Here is a 21,418-nt window from a genome sequence, read left to right as displayed (position 1 = left end):
CAGATTGGAATATCCCAAGTCTGGGCTTGTCTTGTCATTATACTGATGCACTGGCATTGCATGGTTCAAAAACATCATACTGGCCTCTCACGCACGCACGCACGTACGCACGCACGTACGTATGTATGTATGTATGTATGTATAATAATACTAATAGTTTACTGTATAAAAAAGCCCTTACTTTGGCCGATGCATTGGACTTCTCCTTTTGAAGCTAATAGAAAGACGCGGAGAGAACTCCCATCTGAGGCCTGATTATTGTAGGCCTATGTGTGTTGTATGTTATTGTATGCTTATAACTCGAATAATTCTGACTATTTGTACACAGACACACACAGGTCGATGACTGATCATCCCTGCGGGCTACGGAGAGGTGATGGTGGGGCACGCAAGGGGCTCCAGGAGAGTGGGCGATCCACTCACGTTTTAACACGGCGGGAAAAAAACATTGAGGAAATAGTGTATCGTTTGATGAAGCCGTCTCAGTCTCAGTACTGCCCTCAACCCATAGCAAAATCTCAACCATTCGCCTCGATGTTGCGCAATCACGCGCAGCATAGCGTTAAATGGTCCCATTAGTCATCATTTTATTGATGGGTAAGGGGTGAGCAAACATCCTTGAAGTGGCGAACCCTTTGTTCGCCCTATGTGTTCCTGAGGCAGAGGTAGTCCGACACACATTTCTTGAGAAGCACGCACAGAGATTGTTTAACTTGTTGTTGATGGATTTATTAAGCAATAACTCCGGTTGACTTTCCATGAAATAAACATAAAAACTCCAAACAATGGCTGTTTGCGGCCAAAACAGGGTTCATTCGTATTGGACAAAAAGGGCTTTTCAGTGTAAAATAATAGTGCATCTAATGCAATAATGCGCTAATGCGATAATAAGCTAATGCGAACTAATGCGGTCAGAAAACTGTTGGCTCTCTGCCTTCCAAACCCGAACTACAGTGATTAGCCTGCCCTATATGAGGGCCTCCAATAGGCTCCAGGTAGAGCGTGACACACCTACTTCCCCAGGTGACACAACGGACTAATCACCACGTCATCACAAAGTGCATAAATATACATATGAATGAAGATTTGATAATATTTCATACACTTTATAATTCATAACTCATACTTTTAGCCTTAGACTCAAATTATATTTACTTAAATATATTCAACACAAAAGACCTCTAAATGGCTCCAACATACCGGCCCCTAATTGTGATGTTACCACAAAACAATTACCTTAATTTACTATAAGGAGCCAGATGAGTACATATATAAACCAACCAAAATCCTTCAAAAATATATCACATCCAACAACAATACAACACAATTGACATCATCCCCTCTTGAATCCCCCCCAAAGTCCATGTTGCATGAATGTCTCTTAGACAGGAATAATAGTCCAGTGAACGTGGAGTTCATGTATGCAAGGACAGTGTGTGCAGGGCCATCTGTAGCGGGGCATGTGTGTACGTGTGTGTGGCTTTCTTCATGTTATTAAGCTCAGTTTTCAGCTTCCAGAAGCAAGCAGAGCTTATCAATGGGCCTTTGCAGGGTATTCGTCTTTGTTCGGACCAAAACACTCCGGACGAGACCTTTGGGTTCAGGCAAAGTCTTTACTACACGGCCAAGGGGCCATGAGTTCCTTGGTGCAGTATCATCTACGATGACCACCACATCGTTGATGTTAAAGTTTCTCCTGGTGTTAGTCCACTTTTGGCGTTGCTGCATGAGTGGCAGATATTCTTTTATCCACCTCTGCCAGAACAGATCCGCAATATACTGGACTTGTTTCCATCTCTTCCTGCTGTAGATGTCATCTTTGCAGAAGAGCCCAGGTGGCATGAGGGGTTTAGCTTTCAGCTGCAGTAGGTGGTTCGGTGTTAGGGGTTCTAAGTCGTTAGGATCAGTTGATACCGTTGTGATGGGTCTGTCATTGAGAATTGATTCAACTTCACATAGAGCTGTGTGGAGCATCTCATCGTCCACTGTTTGTTGTCTCAGAACTGATGAAAGCACCTTTTTTACCAGTCTAATCAATCGTTCCCACACTCCTCCAAAGTGGGCTCCTGACGGAGGATTGAACAACCACTTTATTTTACTGTTCAGCAGTGAATCCTGGATTCTTTCGTGATCCAAGTGTTTCAAAGCAGACTCCAGTTCCTTCTGAGCACCCACAAAGTTGGTGCCGCGATCTGTTCTGATCGTGAGTATTGTTCCTCTCCGACATAGGAAACGCCGTATGGCATTGATGCAGGAGGCCGTATCCAAGGAGCTCGCCACCTCCAGGTGAACAGCTCGACTCACCAGACAGGTAAATATGACTCCCCATCGTTTGACCAGTGATCGACCTCTTTTAACTTCAATAGGTCCGAAGTAATCAATGCCCACATGAGAAAATGGTGGAAGATCTGGTTGAACCCGATCCTCGGGTAAGTCTGCCATTTTCTGCTCACCAACTCTTGCTTGTGTGCGTCTACAGAAAACACAGGATCTTATTATTTTCCTGGCAAGAGAGTTGGAAGAGGGTAACCAGAACTTCTGGCCTAGTCTGGAGAGCATGTGGTTTCTTCCTGCGTGTCCAACCTTTTGATGGATGTCACGCATGATCAACTGGGAGACGTGGGAGTCTTTGGGAAGAATAATCGGGTTCTTCAAGCTTGTGGGCAGAGCCGATTTACTTATCCTTCCTCCAATCCTTATGATTCTGTCATCAAGAATTGGATCCAATTTCCGAATGGAGCTGTCAGTTCTGACAGGTTTGCCTGTCCTCAGGAGCACAAGTTCTGAGGCAAAGTAGCGCTGCTGTTCATAGCATATGAGTGACTTCTCTGCTTCATCCAAGTCATCAACAGTTAGGCCTTGTTGTTTATCTGTAGGTTTGGTGTTAGTCACACATTCCTTTGCCTTTTGTCTTTGAAGCAGCAGGAGTTTAAGTTTTAGCAACCAGCCAACCGCTCTCTGTAATTTTTTCCAAGAGGAGAAGTGTTCAATGAGGTCACTGGTTGCAGTTTTGCTTATACTTAAGCAGCTCACAGAAATTTCCTTTTTTATTTCTGGATCGTCTGAAGGAATGTGGTGAATATCCACTGGCTCCTGAGGCCATTCGGTTTCCTTTTGTGACAGGAAGTCGGGACCATTCAACCATGTAGCTGAATCCAAAAACGTTTCTATATTCAAACCACGTGAAGCATAGTCTGCTGGATTGTCCTTTGAACTCACGTGCCTCCACTGATTTTCTTTGGACAAGTTGTGGATCGTGGCAACTCTGTTAGCAACGTAAGTATGGAAACGTTTGGTCTTGTTGTGAATGTATTTCAGTACGGATGTACTGTCTGTCCAAAAGGTAGAGTCCTGCCATTCCATATGGAGTTCTCTTTGTAGCATCCTGTCTACCTTCACTGCCAGTGAAGCAGCAGCAAGCTCCAGCCTTGGGATGGTGATCTGTTTTAATGGGATTACCCTGGATTTCCCCAGTACAAATGTAACATGAACGTCTGCCTTGTCATTTGTGAGTCGGAGGTAGCTTGCTGTTCCATACCCTATCTCACTGGCGTCGCAGAAGTGATGCAGTTCAGCAGTCATTGTGAGTCCAAAACTTTCAGGCTTTATACACCTGTCCACTTCAAATCTGCTCAGCTGATCAAGTTCTGCAATCCATTGTTTCCATGGTTTCGCAAGATGTTCTGGAATCACTTCGTCCCATCCACACTTGTCCATACACAGCTTCTGCAGAATTTGCTTGGCTTTAAGGATGAAAGGTGCAAGGAAACCAAGTGGGTCGTAGATAGAACTGACAATAGAGAGGATAGTTCTTCGGGTGGGAACTCTGTCTTGGATGGTAACACTGAAGCCAAAGGTGTCACTCTGGATGTTCCACTGGATACCTAGAACCCTTTCAAGAGGTGGTTTCTCTTTGTCTAAATCTGCTTCCATAAGGTCCTTTGTTAGCTTGATTGCTTGACTAGTTGAAGCGACAGACTTGAGACAGTCATCGACATAAAAGCTGTTCTTGATGGTATCGAATACTTCATTACTGTATTGATCCGAGTGGTCTATTCCAGTTTGTTTCAAGGCAAAGTTAGCAATACTGGGTGAAGATACTGCGCCGAAGAGATGCACCTTCATCCGGTACACTTCCAGTGGTTTGCTGATGTCTCCCTCAGGCCACCACAGAAACCTGAGGAAGTCCTGGTGATCTTTCTGTACTTGTACTTGGTAGTACATCGCCTCAATGTCGGCCATTACTGCAATCCTCTCCTGACGGAACCGGAGCAGAACGCCCAGAAGTGAGTTGGTTAGATCTGGACCCTGGAGCAGTTCTGAATTCAGAGATTTACCTTTGTAGGTTGAGGAACAGTCGAATACTACCCTCAGCTTCTTCTTTCTTTTATGGTAAACCCCATGATGAGGAATATACCAAACTTGGCCGTCATTTCTGTGGACTTGCTCTTGGGGTACCTTCTCTGAGTAGCCTTTCTGCAGCACATTTTTCATGAAGACCTTGTATTCTTCAGCATAGGTAGGGCTTCTCTTGAATTTCCCAGCCAGGTTTAATGTCCGCTGCAGTGCCACGTTGTAGTTATTTGGCATTAGTAACTCCTTTTCTCGAAACGGCAGGGGCAAGATGTAATGTCCACTTTCAAACACTTTAGAACTTTGGGCCAGCTCCATAAATCTCCTGTCCTCGCATGACATCTCTTTCTTCTCCTCAGATTCATTTTCCGGGAACTCTTGGTTGTACTGCCTGAGTAGCAGGTCTTTCAGATTATCCATTGAGATGCGATTGACTGTCATTGATACTTTATGTTTTTCCATTGCAGATGAAGACTTGAGGGGCCCATTCACCACCCATCCGAGAAGTGTCTTCACTGCGTATGGTCCATTACTCTGGCTGTTAATTATCTGCCAGGGTTCCATCGCTTTAGGAACATTCATTCCTATCAGCATTTCAATGTCAGCATCAATCTCTTCCTTTTGGATTCCACGGAGGTACGGCCATTTCCTGACTTCTGATTGGGTAAGTAGGTTTTCCTTTGAAACAGGGATTTTGACTTGTGTGTAAACTTCAGGTAGGTCAATAAATTCAGTTCCATCTAGATTGCCAACTTCCAGTCCTGTGATCTCATAACAGCTCACATTGTTTTCCTGTCCCATCGTCCGCAGCTGAACGTCAGTTTTGCGTCCGGTCACATTCAGTTGGTTCATTAGCTTCTCTGTGCAAAATGTGGCTGAGCTTCCCGGATCAAGGAAAGCGTAAGTTTGAATGCACTTGCTTCCTTTGGCAGCTTTAACTTGAACTGGAACAATAGCGAGAGCACATTCTTTACCGGCCCCTGTTGCGTCATCAGCCAACACTTGTACACTGTTTATTGATGTCTGCTTTGGTGCTGGGGAATTGCGGTTTTGCAGGGGTTGCTGATCTGAGGTTCTTGTGTCAATATGTAGCAGGGCTGGATGTTTCCGCTGACATGTTTGGCAGTCTAGTTTTGTCTTGCAGTCTTTGCTCATGTGACCCTTTTTTAAGCAACCGAAGCAATATCCTTTTATTTTCAAACATTCCACCTTTTCGTTGTGTGGCTGTGATTTAAATTTGAAGCAGTCCAGTAGTGCATGCTTGCCTTCACAGAAACAGCAGACAGCTGAAGTAGCAGCATTAAAGTTGGTGTTTTGTTGTCCTTTAAATGCATACTTTCTGTTGTCTTGTTCTCCAGGTGCTGCCACAGCTGTCACAAATGTACTTCTGCTTTTAAGTGTCCTTATTTCAGTGCTCCTGTTATTTGGGGATATTCTTTGAGCAGGAGTTGGGTCTTTAATGTCTCCAAATGCTGGGTGCAGTAAGATGTTGGACTGATTTTCAATAAATTCAACAAGATGTCTGAAATTCCTCATATGCTCTTGACCGCCACCTCTCTCTAAGCTTGTAGGGAAGCTTGGATACAATGAGCTTTAAGGTGGATGTCACATCCAGTTCATCCATGTACTCCAAGTCCTGCATGGCGTTGTGGCATTCCTTCAAGTATAAAGAATATGCCTGAAGTGCATTCCCATCATCTGCTTTAATAGCTGTCCAGCTTAGCGCTTTATTCAGATAAGCATTTGCAATCTTCATCTCATCACCAAAATGTGTTTCTAGTAGTTGCATTGCTTCTGGATATCCTCTTCTTGCGTCCATGTGCATACAGCTACGAACAAGGTCTTTGGCCTGACCTGCTGTGAACTGTTCAAGAAAGTAGAGCCTATCCTGGGAACTACTTGTCTTGTCCTCTATTAAGTACTTGAATGCATGCATGAAAGGTTGGTATGATAGTGGATCACCTTTAAACACTGGCACTTCTCTTTTAGGCAATAGAGACAGATTTTGTTGCATTATCATGAGCTCAGTGATATCCCTTTGACTTTTTACCATTGTGCTGATGTTTTCATGAGTGATGTAACTGGTTGCAGGGTCTCCCAGGTGTGGGTTTGCAGCCCTTTTTGCCACTTGAGAGCTCTTATGAGTGTCACCAACCGCTCTCTGTAGTGGAGTTTTAGGCACGGCACCCAATTGAATGAATTCCAAAGCAGATGTGTCTGTAAATGTTTGTTCCACATTTTCCTGTTTGCTTGTTTCCTCAAAATATTCATTCATAGCATCACCATAAAACTCTGTTACATTTGGGTTTAAGAGAACTTTAATTTTTGCATCTGCCGCTGCAATTTCTGCATCCAGTTCCACTTTTTCCATTTTTGATTTGATGATAGTTTCCTGCAACTGCAATGAATGTTTTTCCTTTAATGCAGCAGATTTAGCCTCCAGAGCTGCTTTCTCAGCTGAAGCCAGCCGAGCAGCAGAAGAAATAGTTGATGCAGTTGTTTTCCTTGAGATGTTTGATATGCTGTCCAGTGGGTCAATCTTTAACTGTGCACTCTGTTCCCTTTTCCATGTTTTAACCTCCTTTGTTAGTTGAAGTTCATCACTCTTGGCTCATACCAGTCCAGAGTGTCCGTTTCTTTTTCCTCTTGTGATAACAGCTCTTGAACAGAATTGTGCACCTTATTAAACTCATCCACAGCTTGTTTGAACATATGCATAGATTTGTCAACATCATCAATATTTCCACCTTCAGTCAACAAGGCTTGTGTTTCATGTATTCTCCTTGTGCACACTCCAAGTTTCCCTCTGCGTGTCGCAGTCAGAGATTTTAAACGATCTTCCGCTTCCGCGGCCGTTTTCAGTTCAGTCATGTCCATTTTTTATTGTAGTTTGATTTATTGATTTCCTTTTATTAGATCGCTTCCTTATTTATTTTGCTCTGTTCGCCTATCCACCGCGTCCGCGAGATGCGCGCGCACAGAGCATCTGTTGCCACTTTCCTTTTTGTCACTTTGTTTAGCGATCGCATCATAATTTATTTCAAACAGACAGTTCATAGAACGGGGCTTTAAACGCGGATCTCATCCGCACATCCATATTCACAAGCACTTTATTGTGCACGGCTCATCCGTGGGTTTGTTTACTCACGCGTATCCAAAAGAGCTGCGCGCCCGTCGCGCGCGCCCGTCTTCCTTTGTCCTCTCCAAAAGTTTGTCACACTCGCGGAGTTTTCTGACTATGAAGTGGCGAACCCTTTGTTCGCCCTATGTGTTCCTGAGGCAGAGGTAGTCCGACACACATTTCTTGAGAAGCACGCACAGAGATTGTTTAACTTGTTGTTGATTGATTTATTAAGCAATAACTCCGGTTGACTTTCCAGGAAATAAACATAAAAACTCCAAACAATGGCTGTTTGCGGCCAAAACAGGGTTCATTCGTATTGGACAAAAAGGGCTTTTCAGTGTAAAATAATAGTGCATCTAATGCAATAATGCGCTAATGCGATAATAAGCTAATGCGATAATGCGAACTAATGCGAACTAATGCGGTCAGAAAACTGTTGGCTCTCTGCCTTCCAAACCCGAACTACAGTGATTAGCCTGCCCTATATGAGGGCCTCCAATAGGCTCCAGGTAGAGCGTGACACACCTACTTCCCCAGGTGACACAACGGACTAATCACCACGTCATCACAAAGTGCATAAATATACATATGAATGAAGATTTGATAATATTTCATACACTTTATAATTCATAACTCATACTTTTAGCCTTAGACTCAAATTATATTTACTTAAATATATTCAACACAAAAGACCTCTAAATGGCTCCAACAATCCTAGGCAAGATGGCGGTCGAAAAGATGCGACAGCATCGAAAACCACAAATGTAAGTGTTTTCCATGATAATAATCATTAAATAAATGATGATGAACATCGCATTATCATTATGCCGTTTCAATGTTGTAAGCATTTTCTTTATAACATGCACAACCACCCAAACTCCCGGAGCAGAGCTCCCGGACTCATGCCGGTGTTGTGCCGAATTTCGCACCCCCCCGCATATTACGACCCCCCTTCGCGTGAACGCGCATTCGCTTATTGTCAACGCCCCATACTTTCATTTAGTTCGAGGCGCTCTTCCTTCCGACAATATTAGTCTAAATTAGTGTTTATATTCTGTGCTAGAGCACCCCCTAGATTGGCCATAGCACCCCCATAGCACCCCCAAGAAAATAATGGTTTATTTATTATTGTTATTTAATTTCATTCTGAGTTCTTAATAAAATGTATTGTGTGATAATAATATTTTAATCACAAAAGAAAATAACAGATTGAAATAAACAGATTGTTCACGTAGCACGACACAGACACGTTGCGTGCGTGAACGTGATTGTTCAATGAGTAGTAGGCTAATGCCGCTTTTCCACTGCATGGTACCAGCTCGACACGACTCGACACGACTCGACTCAGCTCGCATTTTTTGCGTTTCCACCGCGGTACCATGGTATCTGGTACCTGAAGTGGCTGCTTTTTCTAGTACCTACTCGCTCTAGGTTCCAAGCGAGCTGAGCCGATGCTAAAAGGTGACGTCGGCAGACGGCCGGCGACTGATTGGCCAGAGAGTGTGACGAAGTCACGAGAGCGACATGCTGGTAACATCCATAGCAGCGCCGCAGCCAACATGTTCCACTTCTCGCGTACACAAATACGTCACGGCCCTTTCGCGCAGCCGACCCCGCCCACGTCCAGGAGGTACTATTTGCGGTGGAAAAGCACCCGTGCTGCTACCGTGTCGAGTCGTGTCGTGTCGAGTCGTGTCGAGTCGAGCTACATGTGCGGTGGAAAAGCGGCATAAGTAACAGTAATCCTGGCGATCGGTCAATTTTAAGTCAAGCGTTCACAAAATCACGAAAATGGATCGGTATTTGATCCGAAAAATTCCTCGAGTTGAAGAAGACGTTCAAGAGGAAGAAAAAATGCAAGAGGTAGTGGATTCTGATTCTGATGTAGAAGAAAAGGAACGTCCTGGTCCAAGTCAACCCTTCTCTACTGAGGGCGCTGCTAGCCATGATGCTAGCACCCTGGGTGCAGGGTGCACCCAGGATGGTCCGAAAAGACCAATATTACAAAAATATCCAACTCGGATGTTTGGAGTCCAGCAAATAAGTTTCTGTAAGAGCTGGATGGAACCATATCCGTGGTTGGAATACAGTGTATCTCAGGATGCCGTCTTTTGCTTTGCCTGCAGGCATTTTCTCGGTGGAGGAGGTGTTTTGATTGTGACCTAAAATAATATAGCCTACTCTTTTTGAAAGCATTTCTGACTCTTTGCCTGTTTAAATTAATTCTATCTGACATTCTAATCTGCCGTCTTTAGTTAGAAGTGTATTGAACTTGGTATGTTTAGTTTAATTTGTCACTCATGGTAGTGGTGACCTGGTAGTCATCTGGCGCAAACTTTAATCCACACACTGAAGTAAGTGAAGTATTTGAGATTACGTTATCTATAACATGCTGCATCCATTTTGACCGTCGGAGATGAACGCGGCTTTGTGCGCGTCCGTCAGAAGTAGCCTAATGACAATAATAATACGATCGATTTGAATGGCGCTTTTTATGTATCCCGAAGACCCGCACACGCACAAACGTGTAAACATATGTGACGATATGGTAGGGAGGTGTTGTAGTAGAGAAAAATGAGACTCATATGCTATCACCCTAATTTCATAGCACCCTCAGTAAAATGCCGAGCACCCCCATAGCACCACCAGAAAAAAATCTCTGGCGCCGCCACTGCCTACAACATTCACGATAATGAACTACGAGAGCACTTACATACGTAATAGTTAAAAGTAATACATTAATGCATTATGTTATTTACTCATATTAATTTTGACAACCTCTTGGTAGCCTACCCTGGAAAGCACATTTAACTGTGACTGATCCAAAACTAAGGAAATCCTTATAGGTACAGACTCAGTGAGCACAGCCTCGCCTTCGACAGAGTGAAGGATATTGGATATATTGAATATATCCAATATATATTTTCGATATATTGAATATATACTGGATATACTGGATATATTCAATATCCAGCCAATTTATCCTGCCATATTCATCCCCCATCTCCTATTTCTTGTTTGCAAAGTCTGAGAAACGTATTCACGGTCGAGTGTTGAGTGTTACTGAAAAGACAACATTTTCTTCATTATGAAGTCTTCGGCTTTGAACTTCAGGTGACCATTCTCCAATTATCACGAAAGTTTAGGTGAGTGACAGCTCACAGGACTGTGGTGGCCATGTGAAGGATATTGGATATATTCAATATATATTCAATATATATTGAATATATCCAATATATATTTTGGATACATTGAATATATATTGAATATATATATATATAGGCCTACTATATTCAATATCCAGCCAATTTAGCCTGCCATATTCAACCCCCCCTCCTATTTCCTGTTTGCAAAGTCTGAGACACTTCAAATTTTTTGGGCTTACATCGTTAGGTCACTGGATGTGACTGTAGAAATTTCAGACGTGTATAGTCACAACAGGGGACATTTGGCGGGGGGGGGGTTGTATTCTGGCAGGCAAGCCTGCCGTATTTCGACCTCCCCTCCTATTTCTTGTTTGCAAAGTCTGAGACACTTCAAATTTTTTGGGGTTATTCAGTCTCTTACATAGGGATGGGAATCGAGAACCGGTTCTTGTTCAGAACCGGTTCCGAGTCAACCGATTCCTTGGAATCGTTAGCAAGCCTGCTTAACGATTCCGCTTATCGGTTCCGGTCGCGGCAAATGCGTCGTGACGTCACACACACGCTGCTTTGATTTGGTTCAGAACGCAGCAAACATGTAATAATAATAATAATACATTTAATTTAGAGGCGCCTTTCAAGACACCCAAGGTCACCTTACAGAGCATATAGTCATCATTCAAAACTATGTAAAACAGACTTCCGCCGCCGAGGAAGAATCGCATTGTGCGTTCACACCAAACGCGACGGGGCGACAAGATCCTATACAAAGTGAACGTAGAGACGCGTATAAGGGCGAGTTTTTCGCGGGAGAAAACCGGCGACAAGTTTTTGTCGTGATGACAGCCAATCAGCGTTCAACAGCGTGATAACTGAGTGACATGTGTAACGTACCAGCCAATCAGCGTTCAGCCGTCAAACTCAGTGCAGTGCAGTCCGGGTGAACCGCGGAATGGAGGAGAAAGTGATTGTTGCAGTTTGCGACTCCCGGAGCTCTATATATAATAGTATATAATATATTATATACTATATTATAATTGTATATATAATATCACGGCCAACAGCTCTGTCGCCTCCGGATGGCCGTAGCGTGGGGAGCTCTCATAGGGATTGGGCTTCTCGGGGTTTGTTTACCGGCATTGCTATGGTTTCCGGTCTTGTGTGTTCCAACGGTTTATTAGGTAGGCCCATCTAATACATCTCTGTCTAATCAATGCTTCATTTTGTTTATGTCAGTTTAATTTTGTTACAAGTTGAATGCAAATGAGCACTGTTAGAATTCCAAAAGGCACAAGCTCTTACTTGGCTGTTTTCAGTCTGTGTTTTTAGTTGTAGGCCTATGGCACATAATGATGGCCTTTGGGCTTAAAAAGCGAAACATATATTTTTTCGTCTAGACCAATTGATTTGAAAATGTACAATTTCCTAATACTAGAAGCACTTCTGATCAGATATTAAAGAGATGTAATGCAAACAAACACATTTATACTTATTTTCTCACCCAATGAGAATCGATAAGAGAATCGATAAGGAATCGGATCGATAAGCAGAATCGGAATCGGAATCGGAATCGTGAAATTCTTATCAATTCCCATCCCTACTCTTACAGAGACGTGTTTCCAGTTCAAGTCTACAAAAGTTTATTTTTAAATGGTTGAAAAAAGTCATGTTATTATTCTATGAGATGAAAATAGGAGCACTGAAGCGCCAGCGCCAGAATGTGACCGTCTCCAACTCTACCAATGCTGGTCCTAGAACAAAATACTATTAATAAACAATTGTAAAAATGTATGAATTGAGCAGGTAACACCCTACTTATCTACATGCAAGTACACGGCAAACCACCAAACCGCGCCTCCCAAAGATACGGCCCGGACAAGAACACTACTCTAAAAAGAGAGCACAGAGAACACATTAGGGCATTGGATATCCACACACATCAGGTTGTCTTACAGGAAGTTGGTGCAGTTATTGAACTGCACCCAAAGAGGAAACTAAACAAACCTGTCAGTTGAGTGCCAGGGATTAGTTACGACGCCATCCGGTAGAGCAACCGTTGCGTAGTGGCACAAGTCACAATACAGGTAAAAGGGAGATGACTGAGGCTGAAACGGATATATGGGAGAAATACAGGTCACCCTGCTACATAATATATATATATATATTATATATACGATAAAATCTTAATCTTAGTAGTTAGTGTTGACATTATTTTGGTAACAATGTATACTTTTGATGTACACTTCTAATTGACATTTTTTATGTGATGTCTTTTGTGAATAGATTTGCCAGCTACAACCATCTGATAGCTTTTTGGTCTTTGATTGAGCCTTGTCTCTACAAGATGGTCCGTGTTTCCAGAGCCAAATCAGCTGCCCAGAAAAAAGAAGTGGTCGCACCTGCACGTGCATCAACAGTACTTTATAAGTAGTTACAGAGTAATTATACGTGATGCCATTGCATTTGTATTTGTTGTTTTTGAGCTATACTTTTTTTCTTTTCCTCTCAGAGACAGCTGCTCCAGCCCATAGATTAACTCTTTCTTTTTTCATCCCTTGGCTGATGAATCACAAAGCTTGATCTAAGAGAAAAAGGTAAATCATTAGAAATATAGCCTCAGCATCATAGGTGTAAAAAACAACTTGTTTCTTATGAAGGTAAGTACTTCAACTGTGCTAGAAAAAGCCTACCACCCTGAATGCTTACTGTTATATTCTCTCCCTCTTAAAATAAAGATGTGTTTTTTTTTAAAGCGGACTCCAAGAATCACAATTATTCCAATGTACCTGTACTTCTGCTGTACAAACGACAATAAATATCTTGTTTATTGAAAAGTTGTAGCCTTGTACTCATTACCTTGACTATATTAAATTGTGTGTGAAAAACAGGGAGACATGAAAAACATTCAAGTTGGTGGCCCTTGAGGACTACACTTTAGCTACTGCTTAACCGAACAAACACCACTGAACAGGGATGAACACAGCTTCCTGCCTAGACTCTAAAACTGTGGTGCCTCGCTCTTCCCCATCGACCTGTAGCACAAGGCTCTCACACTGACCTGCACTGTCAGCTTGTCTTTATTGGACACTGAATGAAATAACACATACAAATTCATTAAGCTTCAATTGTACTGAGTTACTCGCATCATCACATCTATAACATGTTACTACATGGAAAGAAACGTTAGGTAGCTAAGTAATGTTACTTTTATGTACACAAAATCGTGGCTATACTTAAACTATTATTACTCAAAACAACAGGCAAACATCAAGGCTGATATAAAACACTCGTTAAGAAATCTTGTTGGCGTTTGCTGTTTCTGCATCGTAATACACGTTCGACAGTGAAGCCGTTTCTCAATTCCTAGCACGCGTACTACGGACTCGATGACTTGCAAGCACGTACTTGGCAAGTCCGTACTTCGAGCACAGACTTGCGAGCACGCGAGTACGCACCTGCAATTGGAACAGCAGCGGACTCGATGACGTCACCACCTCTGCTCGTCCGTTAACTGTGCTACGGCCTCATTTAGGCATATACTACTGGACAATATAAACAAATGATATAAAACAAAATCCCAGCCTCTTTCATTGTCAAATAGTATGTAAATATTCTGAATGAATAAAAATTGAAAAGATATGCGTGTCCTGTCATGTGTATGAGCTATACACGCACGACTTTATATATATTTATATGTTATCTTATATTATTATTATTATTATTATTGTATTATATATTTATATATATAAGTTAAGAGTAACTTAAGCTACAGTTGTGCGTCTTCCCCATATTGTCCGCCATCGTACTGCTGCGAGTGCGAAATGCATCCTGGGATTTATAGGGGTTGCAAGTACACACGAGCCACCTCCGATGCATGCTCGGTGAAACGGCGAGATCGAGCACGCATCAAGAACACTTCCGGGTTTTACAACAGTACTCGCTTGATGCGTGCTTCGAATTGGAACAGTGCTCGGGCAACGACTGATGACGTTTCACGAGTCCACGAGCACACGAGCACGCACAAGTACGCGAATTGAGAAACGGCCTGACAGTTAACTGACAGATTAGACTTTGACAGTAGCTAGCATCTGTTAGACGTCGTTTTCTTACCTTCGTAGCTGTGAATGTAAGTCGAAGCATACAGCCTAAACCCCTTCTCCAATTTGCTTGTCGGAGTTTTTGTTTCCCGACATAAACGATGCACATCTGTGATATCTCAATTCGCGTACTTGTGCGTGCTCGTGTGCTCGTGGACTCGTGAAACGTCATCAGTCGTTGCCCGAGCACTGTTCCAATTCGAAGCACGCATCAAGCGAGTACTGTCGTAAAACCCGGAAGTGTTCTTGATGCGTGCTCGATCTCGCCGTTTCACCGAGCATGCATCGGAGGTGGCTCGTGTGTGCTTGCAACCGCTATAAATCCCAGGATGCATTTCGCACTCGCAGCAGTACGATGGCGGACAATATGGAGAAGACGCACAACTGTAGCTTAAGTTACTCTTAACTTATATATATATTTATATAATATATAATATAATAATAATAATAATAATATAAGATAATATATAAATATATATAGATATATAAAGTCGTGTGTGTAATACACATGACAGGACACGCATATCTTTTCAATTTTTATTCATTCAGAATATTATTTGAAAATGAAAGAGGCTGGGATTTTGTTTTATATCATTTGTTTATATTGTTCAGTAGTATATGCCTAACGCCTCGTTTCCACATACGTACATTCTCGTATGCAATCCAACCGTCTCCGACCGAAAGTCCATTCATTCCTATGTGATTCTCCGTAATGTCTGTTTTTCTTCCGAGACTCGGAGGAAAAAATTTCTGTCCGGTATGTCCGTAATATACGTTCCAAAAATTTAACTTTCGCCGTCGTTTTACGGAGATACCGTATGAAAGTTTTTATGTTTTTCACAAAACATGCAAGTACCTGGCAGGCCAAACTCCTCGCCGATCTCTTTCCAAGCCTGGTTGGTTTTGTTTTTATCTCTGTATATGTCGATCCTCCTGTTCCAAAGTACCGGTCTCCTAAAAACGGCCATTATAATACGCTCCCCCATCTTTTGTCCGTAAATAAATTCATGTCCGTACGTAAAACACTAGCGACTCCTTCAGTAAATTTACGGAAGCACGGATACGAAAAACATACGTATGTGGAAACGAGGCGTAACGCCTCGTTTCCACATACGTACATTCTCGTATGCGATCCAACCGTCTCCGACCGAAAGTCCATTCATTCCTATGTGATTCTCCGTAATGTCCGTTTTTCCTCCGAGACTCCTCCCCTCCGTAAAATTTCTGTCCGGTATGTCCGTAATATACGTTCAAAAAATGTAACTTTCGCCAGTCGTTTTACGGAGATACCGTATGAAAGTTTTTATGTTTTTCACAATACTTGTAAGTACCTGGCAGGCCAAACTCCTCACCGATCTCTTTCCAAGGCTGGTTGGTTTTGTTTTTATCTCTGTATATGTCGATCCTCATGTTCCAAAGTACCGGTCTCCTAAAAACGGCCATTATCATACGCTCCCACATCTTTTGTCTCATCTCATTTTCGTCCGCTTATCCGGGGTCGGGTCGCGGGGGGAGCAGCTCAAGCAGGGGGCCCCAGACTTCCCTTTCCCGGGCCACATTGACCAACTCTGACGGGGGGATCCCGAGGCGTTCCCAGGCCAGTGTTGAGATATAATCTCTCCACCTAGTCCTGGGTCTTCCCCGAGGTCTCCTCCCCACTGGACGTGCCTGAAACACCTCCCAAGGAAGGCGCCCAGTGGGCATCCTTACCAGAGCCCGAACCACCTCAGCTGACTCCTTTCTAAGTAAAGGAGCAGCGGCTCTAATCCGAGTTCCTCACGGATGGCTGAGCTTCTCACCCTATCCCTAAGGGAGACGCCAGCCACCCTTCTGAGGAAACTCATCTCGCCGCTTGTACCCACGATCTCGTCCTTTCGGTCATCACCCAGCCCTCATGACCATAGGTGAGGATAGGAACGAAGATCGACCGGTAGATCGAGAGCTTTGCCTTGCGGCTCAGCTCTCGTTTCGTTACAACGGTGCGGTAAAGCGAACGCAATACCGCCCCTGCTGCTCCGATTCTCCGGCCAATCTCACGCTCCATAGTACCCTCACTCGCGAACAAGACCCCGAGGTACTTGAACTCCTTCACTTGGGCTAAGGACTCATTTCCTACCCGGAGTAAGCAATCCATCAGTTTCCTCCTAACATCTTTTGTCCGTAAATAAATTCATGCCCGTACGTAATACACTAGCGACTCCTTCCGTAAATTTACGGAAGCACGGATACGAAAAACATACGTATGTGGAAACGAGGCGTAAATGAGGCCGTAGCACAGTTAACGGACGAGCAGAGGTGGTGACGTCATCGAGTCCGCTGCTGTTCCAATTGCAGGTACGTACTCACGTGCTCGCAAGTCTGTGCTTGAAGTATGGACTTGCCAAGTCCGTACTTGCAAGTCATCGAGTCCGTAGCATGCGTGCTAGGAATTGAGAAACGGCCTAAGTTGTCGGCAGCTCCCTTAAACACCGGGTGTAGAACGTTGCCATCTTGGAACCGGAAGCTGATGAGCTGTATTGCGGCGAATCAGGAAGTGCTTGTGCAAGTAGCCTATTTAGCCTGCCGTATTTCAACCCCCCCCATCTATTTCTTGTTTGCAAAGTCTGAGACACTTCAATTTTTTTCGGGTCACATCGTTAGGCCACTGGATGTGACTGTAGTAATTTCAGACGTGTAGTCATAACAGGGGACATTTGGCAGGTGTGTGTGTGTGTGGGGCGTTGTATTCTCACAGCCAATTCATGCCGGCAGAATTACTGCCTCTTTCAAAATGCTCCCAGTGTTGATGCCTACCATGTCAATATAATGAACAGTACACATTATGAATATGTGTATGGATGTACATATGTATATGTATGCATGAAGTAATTGCAATTAACAACTTCTGACTTTGAGGAATATTCTAGAATAGACTTCCTTTCAGAAATCCTATGTAACATCAACAGAAATCAAAGTTGAACACACATTACATTAATGAGCCCTACAAAAGTTTGGTGCAAGTACAAAAGTAGTGTATACTTAAAAAAAAGTGTGATAATAACCTGACTAATGAATACGAAGGATGCCAAGAATAGGTTTCAAGCGCAGAGCATGATAGAATGTTTATTAACACAATTCCCAAGAAGGAGGCTGGAGATGGGTCAAGGGACAGGCAGGAGGTCATACACAGGAAATTTGATGGGTAGGCGAAGTCCAGGCAGGGAGCAGGCTAGGAGTCGGAGACTACATTAGTCAGGCAAACTGGTCGATGCACGGTAATCCATTATATATAGGTAATATTAAAAAAAGGCACAGTACGGTTGTGGTGAAAACAAACAAGAAATAGGAGATGGGTGATGAATATGGCAGGCTAAATTGGCTGGATATTGAATATATCCAGTATATCCAGTATATATTCAATATATCGAAAATATATATTGGATATATTCAATATCCTTCACTCTCTCGAAGGCGAGGCTGTGCTCACTGAGTCTGTACCTAGTAAAGGATTTCCTTAGTTTTGGATCAGTCACAGTTAAATGTGCTTTCCACGGTAGGCTACCAAGAGGTTGTCAAAATTAATATGAGTAAATAACATAATGCATTAATGTATTACTTTTAACTATTACGTATTGTGGTAACCCGGCTCAAGGAACAAGAGTCTCGGATGCTCAAACTGCCAACAAGGCACGTTTATTAAGTCCAAACAACGGAAAAAAGGGGAATCACCCGTCAATGCAAACTATTACAAAATAAAGAGACTGGGCTCCGTGAGCCACTGGGGATGCTGTGGTCGTGTCTCACGCGCTGTCCCGATATCCAGGTGAGGAGGTCCTTCCGTGGTCTCCTGTGGTCTTCTCTAGACGGGGTCCCGGGACAAAGGTCCGTCCGGGTAGGGAATCTCGCTCCGCTCTCTGCTCCCACATGGGTCACATACCTCCTGTGTTTAGACTGAATCTCAGCTTCTCTTTATAGCCCTCACCTGGGTCTGATTGGCCTGGTACACAGGTGTCTCCCGTTGGCGTTGAGTGGGACCTTTCCAATGCGTACCTTGGCGCCCTCTGGGGGAAAAGGGTGGTAGACAGCTCGTATTACCTGCCCCCTGGGCTTCCAGGCCCGCCGTGTCGGGGCCGGGTTGCCACAGTATTGCCGCTTTTCCACTGCATGGTACCAGCTCGACACGACTCGACACGACTCGACTCAGCTCGCATTTTTTGCGTTTCCACCGCGGTACCATGGTATCTGGTACCTGAAGTGGCTGCTTTTTCTAGTACCTACTCGCTCTAGGTTCCAAGCGAGCTGAGCCGATGCTAAAAGGTGACGTCGGCAGACGGCCGGCGACTGATTGGCCAGAGAGTGTGACGAAGTCACGAGAGCGACATGGCAACCATGCTGGTAACATCCATAGCAGCGCCGCAGCCAACATGTTCCACTTCTCCAACTTCTTCAACATGCCAGCTAATAATAGTAATGCGATCGATGTCCTCCATTGTTGTTATGTGGGTTCTGTCCATGTGTGGGTTGCGTATGTGTTGTTTGCGTCGCGTACACAAATACGTCACGGCCCTTTCGCGCAGCCGACCCCGCCCACGTCCAGGAGGTACTATTTGCGGTGGAAAAGCACCCGTGCTGCTACCGTGTCGAGTCGTGTCGTGTCGAGTCGTGTCGAGTCGAGCTACATGTGCGGTGGAAAAGCGGCATATGTAAGTGCTCTCGTAGTATGGAAGCATATATGTAGCAAAATTCAAATGGCAATGCAATTTGCAATTTGCAATTCAATAAGTAATTACGTTATGCAATTGACAATGCATTATGCAATTTCATAATGTAATTTGTAAATACGTTATTCAAAGTGTATTTTAATATGCAAAGTGACAATGCAATCCTCAATTACATTTGCAAAAGTTATAACAATAAAAATACAATAACATTTTGTCAAATTCTTTGAGTTCCTTTATTCAAATTGAAAAGCTATAGCGTCCCCGTGATTGCAATCCACTTCGCCACGCTCCGTGTGTTGCGATATTCAAATGACATTTCAATCCGCAAAACGGAATCCAAAACGGAATCCAAAGAGGAATCCAAAGAGGAATCCAAAAAGTCAATATGCAAAGTGGCAAACGTATCAGCCACCAGCGGGAACTACGTCACTTTCTATTGTGTCAGACTGTTTTATGTGTGGGGGGAGGGAGTTCCAGAGCCTGGGTGCAGAACTATGGCAAGCCGAATTGTCATTTATTAACTAAGTTTGACTATCCGGAATTTACATTGTAGATATCAACAACTTCATTCAAGATATCTGTAATGTAGTTGTGACTAGTCGAAACGACAGTTAGAGATATCTGTAATGTAGTTTTGACTAGTCGAAACGACTGTTAGAGATATCTGTAATTCAGTTTTGACTAGGCGAAACTGAATTACAGATATCTGCAATGACTTCACGGAAAACGACATTCAACTCGTCACACATCTTAAATGACAATTGCAGATATCTGTAATTCAGTTTCGCCTAGGCAGAATGAAAGTTAAAGATATCTCAAACGTCATTTGAGTGTTGGGCATTACGTTTTAGATATCCAGAAATACGTAATTTCCCCTTGCCGCCATAATCAAAGAAGAAGTGGGTTCATTTCCGAATGGAATAAGAAAGGAGCAGTCATGGCGTTGGCTGTGATCGAAAAGATCACGAGAAAATATGGAGCGATGTAATCAGTGAATTGTGTGAATGATGATTGAACAAGGAGCTGCTCCGCTCCCGCTTAAAGTAAACGGTCCTATAATTTGTCATTACAGATATCTGAAACGTCATTACAGATATCTGAAACGTCATTTCGCCTAGTCAAAACTCGAATTCAAGATATCTATAATTCAGTTTCGCCTAGGCAGAATGAAAGTTAAAGATATCTACAATTGTAGATATCTCTAATCAAAATTCCTTTCAAGATATCTATAACTTGATAATAGATATCTACAACGTCATTTTGACTAGTCGTAACTCCAGTTAGAGATATCTACAACGTCATTTTGACTAGTCGTAACTCCAGTTAGAGATATCTACAACTTCATTTCGCCTAGTCAAAACTTAATTTAAGATATCTGAAAAGGGACATGTAGATATCTTGAATTGAGGTGAATTAAAGATATCTTGAACTGGAATTATGACTAGTCAGAATCAAATTGTAGATATCTCAAACTGGAATTACAGATATCTACAATTCAGTTGCAGATATCCGTAATTCACAAAGTGGATATCCGCAACTGAATTGTAGATATCCGCAATGAGAAACCCCATAGACATGAATGGCGAAAATGACGCAATTTCGCCTAGGAGGAATGTCTTTGTGGATATCTGAAATGACAATTGCGGATAGGAGGAATGTAGTTGCGGATATCCGAAATGTTAGTTTTGACTAGGCGAAACTGAATTGCAGATATCTGCAATGTAAATTCCGGATAGTCAAACTTAGTTAATAAATGACAATTCGGCTTGCCATACAGAACAGCTGAATGACCGGGCACCCATTCGTAATGAGTCGTGATGTGGGGATACATAGTTGTCCAGCAGAGGTTGACCGGAGGGAGCGGGAGGGAGTGTATTCTTGGAGGAGGTCCCAGAGGTAACTGGGGGCTAGGTTCTGGAGAGCTTTGTAGGTGAGGAGTGGGTGGAGACGGTGGGTCTCCCGACCCTATGTTTCGCACCCAGTGCCTGTAGCACTTTGGAA

General features: G+C 43.3%; 1 protein-coding gene and 2 long non-coding RNA genes across 3 annotated transcripts in view; 2 read left to right on the top strand and 1 right to left on the bottom strand.

The window, feature by feature from the left end:
* The window catches only part of itpr2 (inositol 1,4,5-trisphosphate receptor, type 2), a 128,368-nt gene that overhangs the window by 23,110 nt on the left and 83,840 nt on the right, over positions 1-21,418 (top strand). The gene's annotated exons all lie outside the window — the stretch shown is intronic.
* LOC132464830 (uncharacterized) lies at positions 12,244-13,201 on the bottom strand. Its single transcript, XR_009527359.1, has 2 exons — positions 13,110-13,201; positions 12,244-12,725 (listed from the first exon to the last, which is right to left on the bottom strand). It is a non-coding gene; the product is annotated as an uncharacterized LOC132464830 (long non-coding RNA).
* LOC132464831 (uncharacterized) lies at positions 12,709-13,454 on the top strand. Its single transcript, XR_009527360.1, has 2 exons — positions 12,709-13,036; positions 13,130-13,454. It is a non-coding gene; the product is annotated as an uncharacterized LOC132464831 (long non-coding RNA).

Source organism: Gadus macrocephalus, chromosome 9 (assembly GCF_031168955.1).
Source record: "Gadus macrocephalus chromosome 9, ASM3116895v1".
Lineage (NCBI taxonomy): Eukaryota > Metazoa > Chordata > Actinopteri > Gadiformes > Gadidae > Gadus > Gadus macrocephalus.
The sequence above is the reverse complement of the archived record's forward strand: the minus strand, read 5'-3'. Positions and strand labels throughout refer to the sequence as shown.